General features: G+C 35.5%; 1 long non-coding RNA gene across 1 annotated transcript; it reads left to right on the top strand.

The window, feature by feature from the left end:
- Nucleotides 1-1541: 1541 nt before the first annotated feature.
- LOC144205649 (uncharacterized) lies at nt 1542-22654 on the top strand. The gene is made up of 4 exons (XR_013328145.1): nt 1542-1672; nt 9262-9499; nt 16839-16908; nt 22420-22654. It is a non-coding gene; the product is annotated as an uncharacterized LOC144205649 (long non-coding RNA).
- The last annotated feature ends 181 nt before the right edge of the window (nt 22655-22835 follow it).

Genomic DNA, 22835 nt, shown 5'->3' with positions numbered 1-22835 from the left:
TTGAGTTATGTAAGAATTTTAATGTAAAAAAAGCAACTAATTGCACAATAGCTCAGTGTTTCCATTTTGACAGCTCTGATAACTTTGTCCATGGAAACAAAAGATTCTGTTTGCACGTAAATGAGTCAAACTATCAAGATGTGACAAGTTTTCTCCAAATGCAAGCATTACCAAACCTATTCATAGAGGGAAGCAATCAGAGCATAATAATTTCCTGTGAACAAATCATACAAGCGATATTCTTTCTTTTCTTCATTTTGCCTTCAGTCAGGCAGCTACTTCTCTCTATTTCTTCCCTCCACGACGTGGGTGCATTTGTCTGTGTAAGCAGCAGCCATCTGGACAACATGCTTAACAGCAGAGGGTGCCAAAGTTATTCAGGATTCCCAGGCGTTGAATTTGCTTACTTTAAACCGCTCATAAAGGCACACAATTGCATTTTCCCTTTCATGATTTAAAGAAAATGACATTTGTTCTGGCAGAATACATAATAAATACCTCATTTATTAAGGCTCCCTAAATATAAGTGATTCCCACCAGATGAAACATCTGTACAGCATCACATCCCTGCGAATTGTTCTCGATTAACATTTTCATTCGTGTCACATCCAGGTGCCAGAAAAGCAGACTGTTGTCATCTGCAGGCATTGCATTTTACTTCTTACTATCAGATTTTTACCACAGAGGTTACAATATTTGGTACAATTAAACATGGCAAAGCCACAGACCTTGTGACATAAACGGTCAATCTGGAAACAAACTGAATCTCTGAAGAAAATCTTGGAAAAACTGTATATCATGTGTTTTCGCAATTGTGTGTCTCTATTAAGTCCACTGAGTCTTTCAAGAGAAATGGCATTGAAAAATAACGTTGACGAGGAACAAAAAAGCCACCCAAAAATTGTCTAATAAAAAAAAGGTGTTCTCACCAATGAAATAGATTGTATGCTCTATGGAAATTATTCTCTTAAGGTGTAGTTGGTTGGTTTTTAACAAACTCATTTGCACAAATGAGGCATGGTAGGTATAGCAAAACTGAATTTCTGCAAAAAAAAAAACGATCCTAAAATTTAGATGTTTTTTCGTTAAATAAGTAGAGCCAGACATTTAAACAGATATGTTTATAATTTTTATTTCTGCTGTACTGGGCTTTATTTGTGATTTCAAGAAACTCAGCTAAGTTGCACTATCTCCCAATGGTGCTTCCTATCTTCTCAGGGACATTCCTAGCCCAGTTTTAAATTACTGCTGCTGCTCTTAATGTGCATTTTTTCTCTCTCTGACCTTTAAACCACAGGGGTCTCTCCCAGGACTCACAAGTTGGCATTGCAAATAGAGTGCATTACATGCTGTAGGTAGAGAGCCAAGATATCCAGTTGAATGATCTTGGAATTTGCCATGAACAGATATATTTATTTACCTCCTAATGCTGAATGAGTTTGAGAAGCAGAAAACCAACAAGAGCTAGGAAGAGACAGTTCCTGATTATGTTTGGTGTGGATTAACTCAAATCTTATTTTTGTACCTTCTCTGTCATTGTAGTTAAAACCCATCAAAAAATTCACCAGTTTCAAAATAAGCTGCAAGTTACAAAGTGCCAAATGGATCTTGACCAAAATGTGCATCTGGACAAACAGAAAATTGAAGTCTGTCAAATCCTGATATAAAAACGGTAAGAATGTTTTCAATTTTAAATATTCTATCATCAATGCAAACCATGTATCAATCTGTATCATAGAATATGTCCATTTTTTGCTCTTGAAACTACTCACCTAAAATCCCACCCAAAAAAACCCCCACACAATTAAAGTGTCAAAAGCAAAGAAGACCAATTAACCGGCTGCTCCTGCTCAGATTGTTAAGATTCAAATAAACATTTTGGCCTGAGTGAAGTAGTGACAGCTGTAGGGCATGTTTGCCATGGTCATCTAAAAGATGATGATTGCTCTCCCCTCTTTTTCACTGGAGTATAAAGCTTGTAGAATATTTATTCATAAGCTTCCAAAAAGATGTGTGAACTTGCAAAGCACACAAAAAGAGGTCGTAAACACAGAGCTTTTTTGCCCTAGAAGCCAAATTCTGGTAGTTACAGTTCAAGGTCAATGCAATTTAAATAGATAAATATAAATAATCAGTAATCCTAGATCATAGATTTCCAGTCAACTTCTTTCCACATAATGAACTTTAGTTCAATGCCATTTAAAAATATGTATATGTTTTAGATTCACAGATGAATCCCTTTCCAGTAATATACAGTGCAAAGCTCTCTCCACTTCACATATTGTTGCATCTAGCACGGCCTGCAGTGATGGCCAGTCAAATTGGATTAAGCTGAGGTGGCTTGGGGCTTTTCGGCAGCTGCTGCTGTTTGATATGAGCTTTAGGTGTGCCGCAAGTGTTCACTTGGCTTGCCTTAAAGGACTCACAGATACACATTAATATTTTATGTGACACTACATGCCGCCGTGCCAAAGAGTGATTGGCCGTACAAGAAAGGGAGCATTAGAATGTCTGATGACTAAGTCGCCCATAATGTAAGACCCTTCAAGAGTATACAGTCATGAAATTAATTTCATTCTATCTGACTCATGACTGTCAGTATGAGTGTTACTATCTATTCTTGGAAAATGTATACAGGATAAGATGGTGTAAATGGTATCGTGACAATAATTGTTTTAGTTACTCGTTCCCAAGTGTCTGTAGAATGTCTTAAGGGTAATAATTAATTTCATTTTCTTCTTCACACATATTGAGCTCGTACGTATTTAGCACTAATGGTTTTTCACTTTATTTATAATGAATGGTCAAAACAAGGATTTCTTTACTTAACAACACATCAAAAAAGATGTGAAAGTAGAAATAGAGTGGCATTTAAAAGTTAATGCATAAAATGGATAAGCTTGATAATTCCCTACGACTACAAATAACACAATCACATCCACAATAAGGAACATTTTGAAAAGTTTGCATAACTGCGCTATGTGTGACAAAGTTGGATTTCCTGAAGGAAACCCAGACAAGCTCAGGCAGAACGTTTAACATTGAAAATTACGGCAGACACTAACCGCGTGAGGCACCGTGTCGCAATTTTACAGACCAATTTACAAAACCATCTTTTTATTCTCTGCCTCATTTTTATTGCAGTTGCATATTTTATAACGCTTTGGGCATTCGTGCATAAATCTTAAGCGGATGCAATAAGAAGCACAGCAAATCCCTGCATGTCACTGATAAGTCTTCACTCCGATAGGGATCACACAGCATTGGAGTCTCTTGGATCAATAGGAGTGAATGTTCAGCCTGCACACCACTACATGTCATTAAGACAGAAATAGTGTCATATGAATGACAATATTGATCTAGCCAGCCTTAAATGACTACACAACAGAAGACACTATAACTAACAGATGGCCTAATTGCAGAATATACAGTTAAACAAGACCACATATTTTTTAAATATTGTGCAAAATCACCTTAAGTCAGTTGAATGGTGTTGCATTTCTGTGCAAATATAGTCTGACACTATTAGATATAGATTTAATAAACCAAAATTTTACAGCTTCCAATTCAAGAAACCTTTAAGAAGGGACTTGCGATGGCTGAGCAGAAATATTATTTTAAAAAATCATCGGAATAAATACTGAAATAAATCATTTATGATAAAAAATAGGTGGATATGTTGGAGATAATTGTAATGTAATATCTTAATGTTAAATCTTTATAAAATATTGTTTTAAAATGTTACATATGTAGATATAAATGCACAGAAAAATACTTTTTTAAATATTTTTTTTTTGCAAAACGTCAATGTCAATTTCCAGGTCATATTTTTAAATTAGTCTTGCATGGCACACGCCCTAAAAAGATCTAGAAGCGCAAAAAAAAAAAAAGAAAGAAATAAGGCACGTGATGCATCAAATATGGAAGGAGGGCAGCTGCTATGAGCACCAGAAAGCCCGCGGCAGATGTTTGGCTGAATTTTGGATTAAAAACTAGGAACAGTGTAAAGAGATGAGAGGGTGGTTATGGGAGGGGGGCAACAAAAATGATAGTCATTCGCAACTTCATTGAAGCGCCGTGCTTCATCAAAATTTCAATTACAGCCTTGCAATTGGTCACTGGGCATCTGTTGGGTTGAAGCCCTTGGTTCAAATATGACTATAAACTGCAGGTTTCCATTACTGTGACATATTTTAACCATACAAATAGGTGATTTGGGGTCAAATATGATCGTTTTTGATCAGACTGTAAAAAAAAAAAAGGTTGACCCAAATTATTTTTTTGAACTGGAGAAGTGCAAGGGAGCATCTGCTTGCTGTTCTAAGCCTAGGGTCCTCCTCATGACATGACTAATTGCAGTGGGTCGTTTACATTTAATTATCCACTTCAATGCGTATCTCAGTAGCGAAGGACTGCACATCTTTTACACGACATCTGTAACAAGTAGTCTTTTTTTATACCTTTTTATGTTTCATTAATTCTTAAAAATGACTCACTGTAATTTATTCCATGAAAAGTATACGTTAAACATGAATAATTAACATGGAGATGTAATGCACATGAACTTGCTAGAAGGATGAATGAATCCTTGGATTCACAGCCTGCAGTATTTGCAGGGCACACATCAAGGACGCCATATTTTCTGTAGAAATGCATTTTAGCAGCGGCTTAAAATGTGAGCACAGAATCTTAAATATAGATAGTGTGTGTTATGATCGCTTAAAACTGCATTTTAATGCTTAAAATGTCATTTTTTTATCACAATGAAGGAATGTATTTCCATCTATTATGTCAGTAATGCTTTCTATACATATTAGACTTCAGTTTTTATGTTTCCACAGAATGTTTGTGGTGAACATGCGAACAAGATGTTAAATGCCGTTGCACAAATCTATCTAGCCATCTAGAATATTTGGCAACTGAAATGCTTAGTCATAGAACGAAGTCATCTGTCGAATTTATGTTTCCTTTATTTTCCACAGTCAGGCTGGCTTGACAGGCTAGATGTGATTGCCTCGTTAGATATGTTCTTTTTTTTTTTAATAATGCTTGTAGTCCAATTTTTCAAGTGGAAAACTTTGGCATATGTTGCCATCATTACATTTTTTTTGGACATAAAGCCTGTACTACGACACAAAGGCAAACTCAATGCAATTTTAGGACTAACAAAGCATGAAATGCAACTACGACAACCACAACAAAACAGCAATAACAACATATATATATCATATGAATGAATGAATCTGTTACAACATGGAATTCTGCCTCAAAGCAATTAAGTTTTGCGTGTATGCATATATCGTACTTAAATGTAACATAACTGACTGTACTTGCTAATTTGAATATGACAGAAGGGTGAATAACCATTCAACTGTAACATCAAGTCAAGCGAATCAAACTGTGTGTATGTTTTTCTTTCCTTATAAAAAAAAGGTTTGTAATTCTTGCTGAGGTAAGTATAATGAGCATGTTTACAAGCCTGAAGGTTTTCACTGTTTGAATGCTTGCTGCCATTTGAAAGCGTTCACCATGAAATTGACAAACACATTGATGACGCAACAAAAGCACATTTATAGGAAGTGTTTTCTTCAATTTAAGATCTGATGACACCCTTTACTCTTTTAAATAATCATGACGGATACAGTTGGCTTTCTCAATCTGATGTTATCATTTGCTCAAAGCGAATGTTTGTATAGAAAGACAAATTCAATCTTTTTGTCTTCCATCCGTTGAAAAATGTGAAACTATGGCTGCAAGATTGCATCAACTATGAATGACAGCATGACATTTTTCCACACAAATTTCATTTAATGAACGTATCCACTGAAAATACCATTTAAAAATCCAATTTTATCCCCTTCTTAGGAAGTGTATGTTTTACTCTAAATGAGATTATACTTTTAGAATGAAGTGGGGCCAAAATTGCAATCAATACAATTGCTGAATCAGATTTGACTTGTCACTAGCAAATAGAATGCAATGCACATAATGTCAGGCTACACTAATGACTTTTGACAAGGGAGATTGATCTTTAGGGAAGATCAATTTATATTAATGTGGTCGCTGCTACTTCAATATATATTAATGTAGGGTATACATTTCTATTTTGTATGCAGAGGTACTGTATCTCCTAAGCATTCTTTTTGCGTTTAATGGAGCCTGTGTTAAATTTTTATTAACCTTGCAGCGATGGATAAGGAACATAGAAACTCACCATAGTTTTATTTTGCTCTGTTTTCATGACATGTTCTTTTTCAGGTCAGAGGAAGTTTAAAATCTGATAATTTTATTAAATTATATAAAATTCTGAGTTGAAAGAAGTTTAAAATTTGATAATTGTATTAAATAATATAAAATCAGAATTAAAAGACGTTAAAAATCTGATGATTTTATGAAATATATAAAATTTAGAGTTAAAAAAAGTTAAAAAATACGATAATTTTATGAAATAATATAAAATCAGAGTTAAAAGAAGTTAAAAATCCTATAATTTTATGAAATAAAATAAAATCAGAGGCAAAAGAAGTTAAAAATCCAATGATTTTATTGAATATAATAAAATTCTGAGTTTAAACAGTCATCCCTACAAACAAAGTGGTATTATTTACTATAAGGAAATAGATATTGCCCAAAACATACTACCCTATATTATCCAACCATCTATATGTCTGAAAACCTCCACCTCAAGCCTTATGTTAAAAGAAGGAATGCATCTCAAATGAGTTTGGTCTTGAGCAAATAACAGCTTTAGATAAGTCACCACTGGAATATTTCAGAGTATGTGATGTCTGCTTCTGATACTCTCAAAGTATACCACAAGCTTATTTCCACCTATTTCCATTGACACATGTGCTGAGTGCTATGTTTGACTGCAACGGAACAGCCAGACCGAGGCTGCACATCATTAAGGCTGCATAAAATGTTGCACAGAAAGATGAAAATCAAATTGGGCTGCTGCCAAGCCTTTCTCGTGCCTCCCCATGAAATACACATGGTTTTGCAGAAATGAATTTTGAAGCAGCATGCACAAGCTATCGTTACCGCTCACCCTCACGAGAGTTGTGAGGTTGCTGGAGCCTATCCCATCTGACTTTGGGCAGCGGGCATGGTACACCCTGGACTGGTTTGCCAGCTGGACAGGGCCTAAATAACAACCAGACGCTCACACATGCGTGTAAAGACTGGAAAATGTAAATTAACTGAGATGTTTAGGATTTTGCAAACATGTCGGAACTGTTGCTTGTATTTTTCCTAAATACGATGATTTAAAAGTAAGAATTGCATTAATTTCAAGTGCATTTCCAATTAGAATAAGAACGCCGTCATTTAACTTGTAGGGACTCGAGCGATATAGTAATGTTTGACGCTGGCAACTACAAGAGATGAATAACCAACTCATGAGGCACAATATGTCCCATGGCTACAGTATATTACGAGTGGATACTAAGAATTATGATGCTATTTTATGGCACCAAATCATCCCAACATGCAGTGCCTCCTCATATTTTTTTTCAGTGAGGCAGAATGACAAAATCTCCCTGCATGAATACAAATAATACTTGATGATCATGCAAACGGAGTGAAACATTCTTTATGAAAATACTGTTTGTTTTGTAGCACAGTGAAATGTAGTACACATAAATTCTCTACATTACTTTCAAAATTAGTTCATCTGTTAAGAATTGTTTAATTTACAAATACATATATTCCCCTTACAATTTATGATGCTCTTTTCTATAGTTTTATACTATTTTTAAAAAATTATATTGTATCATTATAGATTTTATTGTGCATATTGTATATGTGTAAAATATATATATTGGAGTAAAATAAATCTTCAGAACATAAGAATTAGGTTCTATAAACCTTGATTTGATGAATTCTGGAATCTGACAGCATGAAAACTTATCCTGAATATAATTTATGGTTTTAGGCTTGCTGTTGTTGTTGTCAAAGTTTCTCGAACAAAAGCAGAAGACAAGTATGAATGACTCATCGAGCAAGTTAAAACTACAAACTTTATCCTTAATACGTGGTCTAGACTTCAGACTCGGGATTGATAATGGCTGGTCGGAGTTAAAGAAAGGATTGTGGGAAAAACACTTCCATCAAAATCTCAGTGCCGCGCAATGATGCTGAATGATCCTTCGCAAGCTCGACTGGATAAAGTCAAACGTCCTGGTCATGGACATCAATCCTGTTTGTGGCTGTTATGCTGCAGGATGTTTTCTTGCTCTGCCGTTCAACAAAGCCCCTCACGGTGACTGCTTGGAAAAGGCCAAGCTGTTCTGCAGCTCGGGGGAGAACATCTGTCTTCCGCATGCACGCGCATATTTAGCAAGGACATGTGCAATTCATCGACATTAATGCTGTCGAATGTGGATCATCCAATTTTTGGACTTCTTAATCAACCCAATGAAGTCTTTTAAAAAAACCCAATGCATCAGCCAAAACTCATTCATTCCAGGAACTATTCATGCCCACGCATTGTAAAACTTTTGCCATCATTAAGCAACATGAAATGTAGAGATATTGGCACATCTACGCGCCTCACTTGCAAACGTAATGGCCTTGTCCATTGACTGCTTGGACAACCACAAAAAATGATGCATGATCCTGCTTGTAAGCTGTCTCCATGTGGGTCAGCTGAAACATGATTGCAGGCCCCCGACTCGGCTTCTCTTGAGACAAACTGGTGGTTTATACCAGATGTGTGCAGCTGGAGCTCATCTTTGCACAGGAATTGGCCACGGCTTCAGCTCGGTGGGCAAGACCCATCAAACTGAATGTGTTAACATCCGTTTTTTTCATCATTTGGACCAAACAATAAAGCCCAAGATTTGCTTTGTTGGGTTTGTGTTGTTTTACCACATCTCTCATGTATTATACATTCATCTGATGCTTAGGTTTTGTGTTTTCTTTTGTTTTAGTTTAAGATCTAGGTCATGGGTGCTAACCACAAGATATGTGATCTGTATCATTTTGAGTGGCAAATCCCATGCATCAACTTTACCTCTACTTCTGACTAATGCAATTCCTCTTCAAAAATATATTATATTTTGGGCAAATCTAAATGTTTTCACTATGTCACCTGTGAACATTAAGGATTCCAGTCTGTCTGCTTATCTATGACCACTAAAAACCGGTAGAAGATCAGAACTGATCACTTTCAGTTCCATCTCAACTTCTTCTGATACCCTCCTACTGTGCATGTCCTATACAATTCTAACATACTTTTTTTGCCTCTTCTGTTCCGCTCAGGGTCGCCCGTCAAAGGCTTTATCTCCAAAGATACAATACGCCATGGATGGACGTGTTCTTTTTCCCAGAGGGCAACAGGTGGAATACGTGATGTGCAGGATGAAACGGGTCATGTAGGATATTGTGTGCCCATCTTGAACAGCGGGTGGTGTCGATGGTCCCGGTGACACTCACTACTACTTACACAACCCTCTACTTGGCCTTAGTTAAGCTGGAAAACCACACCAAGAATCCATAGGTGAGTGACCAACATTGCAGAATTTCAACTTTTAAGTGTTACCAGTATGGGACTGCCTGTCTGATTGTTGAAAATTGCCCAGTCATTTTTTAACCTCACAAAAGGAATGGTTTTCTACTTGTATGGAAGGAGCAAACACTGTAAAATCTATAATTATTTCATCTTAAATGACTAAATAAAAACCCACAATCACAGATATGATAACAAATGGCGGGAAATATTCCTAATGGTTTATTAATTCTAAGATAGACCAAAATAACCAAATCTCCAAACATAAAAGAATAACTAAATTCCTAAAATAATGTGCTTCAATACTACCCAATAACCCAAAACATAATAGAACAAAGAAACACAAATTAAAACACAAATCCTGTCTTTCATTTTTATTTTCAAACGTATCCACGCTCAATAATGACAAGTTATATTTCCGAGTCATAAAATGATGAAAGGGCATTGTATTTTCTCCCCTTTGTCCAATTTCCTTTCACAAAACAACAAGATGAAAGGGAAATAATGTCAAGCACAATATAGGGTCATAGAAAGCACTTAATGGACGCCATGGTTGCTGTTGAAAGAAAGGCCCCACTGATGTGGATGGCTGCTCTTATGACAATGATATATGGCGCTTCTTGCAGCCTTGCAGGGTCCTGCCGGGCTGCCAGTGACACTTGGGAGTCACACTAAATGCCTGGGCCCATGTCAGGGACCTGCCATCAAGGCCTAGGGGGAACGTGGGTGAGATTATCCAGTGACACATGTCCCATCAAAAGTTTTACAGGCATTAAGCAACGAATAGTGAAAACCCCTTTTAAGTTTGGATGTTGATTCGCTGATTTCCAATACAATGTTTGAAAAAGATAGGTCATGATTTCGACATTTTGCACCTGATGTGGTTTGTCCCAGCTGCAATTACTGCATTTGAATTTAATTGTTTTACTGTGTATTTAAGATCATTATTTGTAGATGGGCTTCCGGCCAATCAGTTTAATAGAAATTAGCTAAAAGTGAAACTTGGGTTTAATGTCTATGCTGATATACTTTGGATTAGAAGCTTTTCTATCTCACATTTTTTAAAAAGCATTCAATGGGAATTGGAACAGAATTTGCTAAATTATTACCTGTCTTATTCTTTTAATCCCATAAATAATCTATCTAATAGCTATACCATTAAAACAATTTGAGTCCCTAACTATTAAGTTATATTTAAAAAAAAAATCAGGGTGCAGTACAGTGAAACCATGGGGGAAAAAAATAAATTCAATTGTGTAGCATTAAATGCCTGTGGGTCTCACTGATATGAGTTATTTCTTTTATCTGAATTTTTAAAATGAATTGTCCTCCTCAAATCTATTTCAAGGCCACTTACATTATAATATTGCATGTATTCTCTGTATTTTAAATTGGTGATTGACATTCTCATGATAAATAAAATCGCTCACATACAAGATGATTATTTCTCTTTGGTCGTCAAAGACAATTTGACTACGTGAATGAACCTCAAGAGGGAAATTAAATATATTTTCCTAAATTAGACTGCCCTGTACCAAATTCAACTTGCCGGCAAAGGCTGACAATTGCATAATGAGTCACGCTACAAAGATAAACCTTCCAAGTGGGGGAATTCTGGAAATAATTGGCGGCGATACTTTAGCTCTTCATTTGAACCAAGGGACAATGTTTAACAGGCATTTCATTATATTGACAAGAATAGTCACCATAATGAATTTGTCAATATACCTGCAATAAATGACTTGACAAGCAATTGATCCTACCATTACTGCCCTATTAGAAATCCTCCTTAAATCAGCAACACAATGGAACATGATTTTATATTGTTTTGTTGTCACCATACATTGTAGTTATGGATAATCATGTATATATTATAATCTGACAAAGTTATGGCCTCGTCTTGATGACCTGATGAGTTCATAAGAAACTACAGTACTACTCTCAAACTTTTGTAACTTTAAGTCTTAGCCATATTCCCAATCTTCTAGTATCTTGCCCTAAAAGGCAACACCCTTGGATGTCTTTCTTTTCAACACCCCTGCACAACATTGTTCAGGTTTCAGGGAAGATATTTGCTTGTTATTGTTAATTGAGCTCCCCGAGGCATTCACTGTAGCCAATTATAAACGTCTTGTGAGAGACATTTATATTTGCAAAAGGTCACATTGCTCCAATTCTACCACATATTTATCAAGTGGTCACAGTCCCCCTGTAATATTTCACCAGTGGATGAAGCTCTACTATAAAATGAAATATATATACTTTAGACCATGTTCAACATTTTTGTATAAGGTTACCTCAGGTAGCCGTAGGTGTTTTTTAAAGTTTTTTTAACCATCCTTTTTGCCAGCCTTCTTCATAGATTTTCACTTGGGTATTTAGTTTAAGTGTGAAAGTAGAACTGTAATTGACATTTGCAAAAAGTCAAAAAAATGTAGCAAACTTTGAAAACCCTAAAATAAATAATAATAATACAACTCTAGTATACAATGTTCGAATTCTGATAGTGAAATTTCTGACTTCTGATTTGTAGTAAAGCAGCATTAGCTCAGTACTTCTAAGGACTAAAAACAAGGTAGAAATGCCTGATGTTCCATTCATAAACTGTGCATCGTCTCATCATTTCATATCAAGGTGTTGGGATTGTCGCTTGTCACGGCATTTTTATTTTATTTTTTTCCCTTTTGAAGCTTTTAAGTAGCTTACAGGAGAGGTGCCAACACAGGGCCTCTCCCTTGAGCTCTCCATTTCTGTGTAACGCAAGGTCATATGGAATTGATCTACAGAGCTGTTTGGAATATTTATATGGTGGCGCGGGACTTGAGAGTGCAAAGGTGTGGTTGTTGCCATCACAGCAGCATTTTAAGGCCTTTTTTGGAAATGGCTTCTATTCAAAACACAATTTAAAGCACACATGAAGACCATTTTATCCCATTTAATGTAAAATGGGTTCTACTCCAATTGCTTCCTAAAATCACATAATCCTTTGATTATTATTTGATGCAGATTTAGAAAAACCTCAGTTTGTGATAACATGGTTTAGCCTTTTTTTGAACATAGTTACCATGGTGATGAGCAATGTAATAATTTGGCATATTTCCACAAGAAGTGTTCCATCAAATTGCCCCGAAAGCATGAGCAAAGTAAGACTTCTGTCTCCAAGAATATAAATATTTATTATATTACAAGTACTATAAATCTTTAAAAATGTATTTATATGTATTTTTATCCAACTTTAGAAGGTTTCAACGTCAGCGTCTGAATAACATGTCTGAGACAATGCTTTTTGTCAAAATACCCAAAGGATGGAGCAGCACTTAGCCCAAATTTCATGCCACCTGAAACACGACCTGTTTTGAGGGGACATGTCTGTCTCATAAAAAATATTCTCTACTCTGCCATTAATATGACACACTTTTACTACCATAACAACAGAGGTTGGCAATTGTGGAAGGTTAACACACTTAAAGAATACTAAAATATATAGAATTTTGCTGCAATAGCAGACATGATAACAGACATAACTACTATATTAGAAAGAAAAACAATTGAATCATTCATGAAGGTTTTTCTTGGAATAGATGTTGGTGTGGATTGCAGATTGTAATATTCAAACATCATTCATTTTCCAGTATGTCGACTCAAACTTGGTACCTCGCAAAGTCAAAGTAAGCAAACATTATTCTACACAGACACAAGACAACAATGTGAATATGATATCACATTAAGTGTCAGGGGAAATATAACAAATAACCTTCAGCACACTGTATAGAAACAGGAAATTACCTTTAAGGAACCACTGTGCTGACTCAGGGAAGAAGCTACAAGGCACAAAGAATCTGATGGCTCACAAAGGTGCCATCCTAGGGATCCAATCGCCTACTGAAAGCTGCAGGCAGAAGAACAGCTACTTAAACGTGACCGCACATAAATTTCTTACACATTATCAGTATTGTAACAGCTTCCATGATGTTTTTTCCCACCTTAAGACTGTACCAATCTGCCATAATTCCCCTTATATACTATATTGATGCATACATTTAGGCATTCATTTCTCAACTCCGAGACCTTCAGTACATTTGACATATCTTCCTTAACCATTTAAAATAAGTATAGTATATATTCACAGTGTCTGCTTTGCCAGCAACACGGTGACAGAAATAGACGTCATTTCGTTGAACTTTTGTCGAGTTGCTACCTTTCAAAAAGAAGAGGGCGACCTCTTATGTGCCACTGCATACAGAAATATGCTCTGTCCACCTTGATTCATGTTCTAGCCACTATGAGCCATAGCTGCTCCCCACCCAATTAACATCCCATAATACATCAAGGGAATAACGTGGAAATAACACATGGAACTGTAGAAAAAGTCTTGGAGACAAGTGCGGCTAATGGACAGTGGTGGCATTTGCTTCAGACTACGCCACAGATGTAATGATTCAGGTGGACAGAGGCTGGCTACACTGATAAGTAGGTCAACAGTAAAATATCTATTCCTGCACTTTTTTTTTTTTTACCTCCTCTCACTTTGTCATTTTGTTGTAAGGAGAAAGTTATAGTTCAGTCTGGCATGATCTGAATACATCCACTTTAATATGAATTAGCCATAAGAAATGGTAAAAAAAACAATCAGTAGGCTAATGTATTTTAGAAGTGTGGGTGAAGATATGTGGGTGTAATACACGGATGGGGGTAAATGCTGTAAAATATTCATATTACATGACTTACTAAAATGGGTTTGCCTCTATCAGTATCTTAGGGACGTTTTCGACAACCTTGACCTGCTGAGTACGAAGTCATGAGACATGAAGCCCAGTGGTATTAAAGCTTTTATGGGCTACATCTGCTTTGTTCTCCTATATTTTGTGGGATCTCGGGCCGATAATGTAAAACTTTGATGAGGGTAGAAGAAAAATGTTCACTTATCAGAGAGAACATTTATTTACGAAGAGAGGGTTATCATAGTTTCCAGTCAAAACTGTTTTCCAATGAGGACATAGTCTATTCACTGTAGTTTATTCACTATTCACAAGGAGTGGAAGAATGGCACATTTTGATTGTGATATATGAGGATGTAATTTCTCCAGTAGGTTTCTATCACATACAATTGTTGCTCTGTTTTCAAACAGAGCATTGATTTATACATAGAGTTGAGTTTTGACCTCAACATTCTACAATGTGCCACGGGTGTACACAAGCAACAGTTCTGTTGTCATTTGAGCTGACCTTTTCTATTTGAATGAAGTAAAATGTCAGATAATGTTCATTTACATTTTCATCCGATAATATAATTATTATTCCATTGAATTCTATGTAGTCATGCCAGTGTCTTCCTCTAATCTTCCTGATATTATTTGATAAGGTTTTGATATTTTTAGAACCAAGTTAAATTATATTTTTATCCATTTGGTGCTCCTTTATTAGACACAATTTCTAGTAAGCAACAGCAAAGATCCATACTATGTTTCTAGACTGAATTAATTTAATAAAGAACTGTGAAATCCATCAGGCAACTTTTTCAAAGGAAAGTTTGGAGAAAAGAGTTTTGCAGTACGGGGTTTAGATTATTCACACAATTGGCTCTATTCATGGTTACTGCATTAAATTATCTATTTCCTCCCGCAATCATATTATAGGATTTATGATTACCCATATTTTCATTTTAGTTACAGCTTTAAAGCTGGTTCTGAATTCCATTGATCTCAAAACACCAACGATTTGATAGAAATATGATTAAAAAAAAACATTTCTATTGCTATTCAATAGATCCTGTCTGAATTTGAGGAAAAGTCAACAAGCTTTGCATTCAATAAAGTTTTATTCTATTCCATTTATTTGGATAGACTAAATTGCATTATTTCTTTTCCCCTTAGGTTCTTATATGTGAAGTCTGCACAGTAGCGGGATTGCAGTAAAAGTCTTGAAGGGGTTGTCATGGAAACTGGGTATTAAAAATAAGTAGAAAATATTACTTTGTCCTGGTGGAGATGTGCTGTGTTGGCAAGGGGAGAAAATGTGTGCACATCCTGGGGTATACATGTGTAGATAAGTTTTTCATGAATGTATGAAATACAGTTACTCACTATAGTTTTCTTTTGCACATTTATTTCAGAATGCACCTCAATGCAATTGTTATCCAGTTACCATGGCTACCTATAATTCCTCTCTGTTGACTGTATGATAAAAACTTTTTTAAAACTACATTTATGAAGACTCATCTTGTATTATGGTTCAAAATAGGCATAAAGCTAGAATATAATAAGAATACAATGATGAATGGTGGTCTTGAATTTCAATGAAAAGGAATTATGCTTTAATAATAAACAAGCAGTCTCGCTGAAATGGGTCACTGTTAGTTTTGGTTCATGTAATGCAGAGAACCTAAAATAGCTCCTTGACATTAAGCTTCTTCTTGAATAAGACATGAAAAATTGGGAAAATAACCGACTCTGTCACTCTGTATGGCATAGGGATTATTATAGTAGTTTGACTGTAAAGTTATTAAGAGGGCAAATCATTGCGATGTACACACTTTGTACGTTTTGTGCTTTTTTTAAAAGCGGAAATTCAAAGGTCAAGGTCAGGAATATGCTCTAATTTTAATCCGACTGTGCTTAAAAGTAGACATAGTAAACACATTTTCCATGGAGATATACTTTATATCCTTTAAGTCATTTTCCTGGTAAACATCTCTATTTTGGGGGAACCTGAGATCACTGCATTGTGTGACACAGCAGGTGCAGTTAAAAACAGAATATCATTGCTTAAGGCAAGGTGACAGGTCTAATAATCTGCCATCCTTTATGCTTAATATTTAAATCCCAGGGGTAAAGTGAGAAGGATGGGTTGTCCTTGTTTCAAGCCTCGTCCATTCTCTATTTTATCCTTTTGATACATTGTAATCAAGGAGTGCTTGTTTTCCATGTAACGGTCTTTGATCAGGATCCAAAAGATCTTAAATTTAAATGATGTAAAATAATTTTAATTATTGATACTGTTTATATATTTAACAAATTTGAGCCATTTGGGGTTTATTTCCTTGGTTTAAAATGTCATTTTTAATATTTTAAGGCAATATACTATGTATTATACTGTATATCAGTTCACATGTAATCTTGTAATATGTTACATTTGTGTTAAGTGAGCAGGGTGAGAATAAAAACAAAAGAAAATGTTATTTACTCTGATTGTAACAAAAATATATCACTTACCTGCTCTTCTCAAGACATTTCACTTGAAAACATTGTCCAGTACTGTGTAGGTGTCATTGTGAAGGTTTTATTATATTTTATTTATTGGTATTTATTTATGTTTTTTTTGTCCTCTGCAGTGGAATGGCTACCCATTGTCAGTTGGGATAGGATACGACTACATCCGTGCAACTATCATGAGGATAAGAGGTAAAGATATTTGGATGGCTGAATAATGAATGAATGAATGAATGAATGTATGGGTTGGATATGGAGTTTGAATTCAGGATAGGTGGGTGTTTTATTCTTATTCTTTGTGCAATACAGGGCACATTTTCATCCAAGAGTTGTAGCATTTGCCATTTCATTATGCACAGTGTTAAGTATGAACACCACATTTGCATAATATAACTGGTATAGTGCTAACATTTGCAGTATTGATTTATACTGTACCATTAATTGCATATGCAGTCCTACGTCTCACATAGCACAATTGTCATTCTCCACTGAAAATGTTTGGGATGCACCATTGCTACTTTATGTGGAGTGAACACCAATGAGGCCTTTAGTTCATTATTCAGCCACTGTTTGCTTGAGCAACAGTCTCATTACATTTATATTCAAGTTTTTTTTATTTTGTTTGTTTTTTCGGGGGCTCTGCACAGCTGACTTTGCGTGCATAACCGGGGCCTTGATTAACAAGATGGTGAGTCAGCATATTTAGCAGCATAAAGAACCTAAAGGCAACATATTTTTAGTAAAGTGTTGCAAAAAGAAGAATACTAATGTAAATGACAGTAAATTTGCAATAAAATAAAGGTTAGTTAGGGTTGTTTTAAGTGATCCAGGTGGAAAACTCAACTAAATTGTTTTACAAGTTCGTAAATGCAACGAGTTGAAATAGAAATTCTGCCCAAACACAACTCAGCATGTCCCAGTCCACCGTGCTGTTTGGAGCTGTTGGTCGATTTTTCATATCATTGATGTTTGCTGGGAGTGCTGGTTTCGTTAAAGACAGCGTTTATTTTCCTCAGCGTGAGGGCTGCTTTCTTTTACAATGCAGCCCCGAAGGCTGCAAATTGGGGAGCGCTGGCCAATATTTTATGATTGAAAATACATTTATAAAAAACATCCCTAGCCTGAATAAACTATTTTGAAATAAGAGAGTTAAACACTATGGCCTTTTTTCCATCTCATCTTCCAGATGGTGGAATGATGGCAGTAGTTTGCGGTAGTATACACACAGATAAATGCTTGCTTTTTGGGTTATACATTCTAATAATGGAAAAAAGAAGAAAAAAAACAGCAAAGGTCAATATTTCTACACCTAATGAAGAGGCCTTAAGCTGCAGGAAATATTGCCAACGTTACAAGCCAAAGGGCAGCTCATTAATCTAACCACAGTGGGGGAGCCAACCGCATTCGCCTTCTTAAATGTCTTTGACCAGGATAAGCATTAGAGTTAAAATATATCAAATGTTAAAGTCATGCGTATTTTGATGGATTTCCTTAAATGGATTATTCAATAAGTATTTTAAAGTAATGCCGTTTTAACACAGAAAAATATCCAGTAATGTCTATTTCACAACTATGTAGTTTATGGAGATTATTTTTGATCATGATAATTTATCATTACTCAGCAGACTTCATTTATCTTTACTATAAATTATCGAGCTGTTTAAAAGCAAAGCATCAACCTGATTTATTACATTCTATATCTGTTTAGATATAAACAATGTGTAAACATAACCATATTTTAGATTTTTTTTTGTTATTTGTTAGTATTTTTTAATCAGAATTTAAATCTACAGCACCCAAGAATAGAGTGGAATAATTATTTTTTCTGTATTTTATATGAAAAAAAATATTAGGCTAATTATATTTTTAAGTATTTTTAAAAATGAAACTAAAGCATGCTATCCTGATTCACAATTATCTTTATTTTAATGTCATTTTCATTGTGTAATTTGGTCCAGACTTGTAAACAAAATCTGTATCATCTCAACAAACCTGACACCATGTTGTCCTCTAATAAGGCCCTTAACCCCCAAGTCATACCGTTGCTCGGCAACAAGAAGTAGAAAACTGATGGCAGTGGCATAGCGGAGGATGTGAATGGAACTTTGAATTTCTACTAATATATAGATGTCATTGTGTGAATCTCAAATACACTCCTTGTCAAAACAGCACTCTAACAACCAAATGTGAATATTATATAAGCCATGTAGAAGATTTGTTGAATGGTAGAAAACTCATTCGACATCATTGCAAGAATTTCAACATACATATTATACCTCCAGACAAAGATTTTGCACAGAAATGATGAGACCATATTTCCCAACGTGCCTAATTAGTACACGATACTTGAATCTGTCTTTTTTTTCATCCATTAATTCATCTTCTGAACCACTTTATCCTCACGAGGGTGATGGGTATACCGAAGCCTACCCCAGCTCACAAAATGCAGGAGGCGGGCTACTCACTAAAAATTGCAGGATTCTGCCATTATTTTTTCTCCAAATTGAACAACCCATAAAAATGGTCATTATTTAAGGAGCTCTGCAATGTATATTCATGAAAAAAAACGTCAACACGTCATATTTATACCATGCATAAAGTCTAGCAGTCTGTTTATCGAGTGTTAAGCAATGAAGTGTGTCAAGTAATTGCATTTAGGAATGGACCACAAGTATCTTCTTACAAGCCACAACTTGAGTTTATGTTTGATTTGAGCTCTATTCCCTCTTGTCTGAGAAAAACAAATATTCATTTATGGAGTTATTTACATAAGGTAATAGCTTCTCTTGCCTGCCGCATATTTAGCCGAGCCTAATTGAATAATCAATCAGGCAAGCTGTATCTCCGCCCTGTTGTGCCCCATAGGGCCTCTCTCCCGTAAGCAGGCACGCCTCCAGTTTTCAGCGTCTGATCACGTCTCCTAGCAACAATTTCATCCTGTGAGCTCCTAAAATGATCCCGCTGTCCAATTCACCTGGGAGAGGCACATCTGACCTCTGAATACCAAACTCCACAATAGGATGCCGTAAGTGGGTCTCATAGGCGAATATATCCGATCCAACTTAGTGGTGAGTATGCATCCTAGAAGCAAAGACGTGATCTAATTGACAGCAAACGTAGATGAGTGCTGTGCTGCTTGGCACACACTAGCAGATGGCCTTACTAGACAGATTACGTAGCCTTGCTAAATCCTAGACCTAGCCTTTAGAAGAAGAAAAAAAAGCTCCAGACAGACATGAGAGCCAGGTGTAATTATAATCTGTTGTTTAAAGAGCAACTATTTGATTAGAAGGCTGTTCCAGATTAGTGTGTGACAGATGCATCTTCACACCCAAACTCTGTCAGATAGAAAAATATATATTATGTTATACATTTTCTCAATAATATTTCAACATCTTTTAACAACAAGGCAATTAAATGTAGTGTTGTAATGAGGTTTTTTTTTTTTTATAATCGAAATAATGATTGGGAGAGTACTACTTGTTTTACTAACATAACTGACACTGATGAAGAGAGATGTGTTATTTAAAGTGGAAGAGGACACATGCAAATTTTCAGTAGATTCAGTAATTCCATCTAGCTTATTTTTTTCATGCCACAAGGGCTACGTGGATTTGCAATATGCAGGAATTTACATTTTACTATTTATACTTTACATTAGTTATGTTTTGGCTGATGCCCCAGGTCTACCACTTTCAATTAGGATTAAATTAAATTAGGTTTGTTTAAAAAAAGTGTACAAATAACTTTTTAAATAATTTGAAACTGTAAATTGATTTTGGGGATGTTGTTACTCAAACACCACTGCGGAATCTTAAAATCAATCATCAAATTATGTCATAACCTGGAGTTTAACAGTAAGAGTATTCATAATTTTATCTTAATGCTGCTATTTAAACTATGACTTTGACTTAAAAGTTAATAATAACATTTTAGAATGACCAGGAATTAGAAAAGTTGTGTAACACTGACACTTCTAAACGATTCTGAGCCAATAGTCACACAAAGTTGGCTGAATAATGTGTAATTGATGCAATAATGTGCCCAAAGCTGCTACAAAGTCACAAAGCAATTTTCTGGTCTGTGGGTGTACAACCTAAAACTAAATCATGATTATGTGACTAATGCTGTTTCAAAGACTCCCTCCTTTTTTTTCTTCTTATGCTCGACTCTTAAAAGTCGCATGTGTTTGAAAGAATGGATAATAATAATATATTGTTTTCACCTCCCAAAAACAAAACAAAGCATAGCTCTAAATTGCAATAGGATTCTGCCCCCCGACTGTTAAATACACACAGAAACAAACTGGCCAATACAGAGAATTCCTTGAAAACATTGTGTCAAACGGACAGTCAGTTCTGCTGAAGCCAAAGTTTAGAGTGAAACAAAGTTTATAGAGGTCTTAAATCAACTCCTAAATTGCTCAAAGTCTATTTTAACCATTCAGTTTTTCTTTGAAATAATTCATGCCAAACATAAAAACAACAAACTACAGTTCAAAAGCAAAGACCCAACCTACCTACGTTAGTGTAACTATATTGAAAATTATATTATACGTTGCTTCTATGTGTTTTTCAGAACAGGTTACGTTGCATTGATTACTCCTTGAACACATCACATAATTCAAAACATTTTCTTCATTCCATTACTGACTGAAACTCCTAAAAAGGCAATTGTAGTTGGAAGACTGCGTGCATTTGAAAGAGATTTTGTGCCAACTTTAGTGATTCAAGGGAACATAAAATTCACCAATGCAAAGAAGAGAAAAGCTTTGTAGGGTTCTTTTTAATAAATTATAATATACGAGTGTGTTAAATGTAGAATCTACAGTTATTTAATTAAAGTTGAAATGATTTACCCACATTTTATCACACTTTGGAGACTAAAATACACTTTGCATCTGCCTTTTTAAGATTATCAATGATGTTCTGGACTTATTGGTTTTATTATTCTTATCTTTGTCAGAGTGATGATTTTTTAATTGTAATATTGCAGTTGTAGCAAATTTACCAATCAGAAATGTTAATATTCTTTATTTATTATTTAGCTTGGTCACAGTGCGTCTTTTTCTTTTTCCATCAATCTCTGCCATATTTTTAACTGATCGACTGTGAAAAATGTGCTTTTCTACAAATATTTTTCGCAAGACCGATGACACTCTTCAATCACTGTGAAATGTTGTTTCCTATGAGATATTTTGTTGTACTTTACACATATTCCCATTGTTATATAAAAAGCCTTTTGGTTCAGTGAAATGATTAGTGGTGAGTGGTCATGGCTGATGATAGAACATGTTGATTAGTGTTATAGTGCTGATAATGACTCACAAAGCCAGTGCAGGTAAACCCCTGCATGGATCTAGCCGCAGTTCTCTGATCCTAAGTTATAATCGCTTCTGTCATGGCTGCACAGGGACATTTATGGCTGGCAGCTGACTCTGGCCATCAAGTTGAAATATATATTTTATGGTTTTATTTAGACCTTCTCTGGAATGATCAAGTACAGTATTTGTTGATTAAGTCTATTCTCTAGATGCTTCACAGAAATTTGTCAGTGACTTATGTGTTGAAAAACATGAGTCAAGCAATGCAATATATTAAAAAACACACAAACACTGAATTAGTTGAAATATAAGGTCTAAGGTAAATGAACGAAAGCATATTAAGTACTGCAATGTCTCAAAGTTGCATCAATGTCTTCTAGGTTTTCTGGGGCAGCACTTCTTACCTGGAATTGGACCAAAGAAGAAAACATGAAGGCATTACTATGTTCTTTGGAGTCCATCTTTGTGATTGGGACAGTTCACGTGAGCCTTTGTTTCGCTGTTTGTGGGAAATTACCTGCTAAGGAGTGGCACCCGGACCCTATGATCATCCAAATGACCTGGACTCTTAGGGAGAACATTTGTGGAACAATTGAGGAGTGTTGGGGCTTTGGTGTTACAAATACCCCAAAAATGCCTCTTAACTTCCCTCAAATTTGTCCACTTGAGTTGCAGTATGGTGACAAACTGTCCCTGGACACCGATGAAATACTGACTGAATACGGTGTCAGAATTCTCAACGTATCAAAGGAGAATTTTGAGAGTTGTTCAACAAATGGACTAACAAGTGACCAGT

This window comes from Stigmatopora nigra, chromosome 12 (genome assembly GCF_051989575.1).
Source record: "Stigmatopora nigra isolate UIUO_SnigA chromosome 12, RoL_Snig_1.1, whole genome shotgun sequence".
Lineage (NCBI taxonomy): Eukaryota > Metazoa > Chordata > Actinopteri > Syngnathiformes > Syngnathidae > Stigmatopora > Stigmatopora nigra.
Note: the sequence above shows the minus strand (reverse complement) of the source record. Positions and strands in the feature narration are given on the sequence as shown.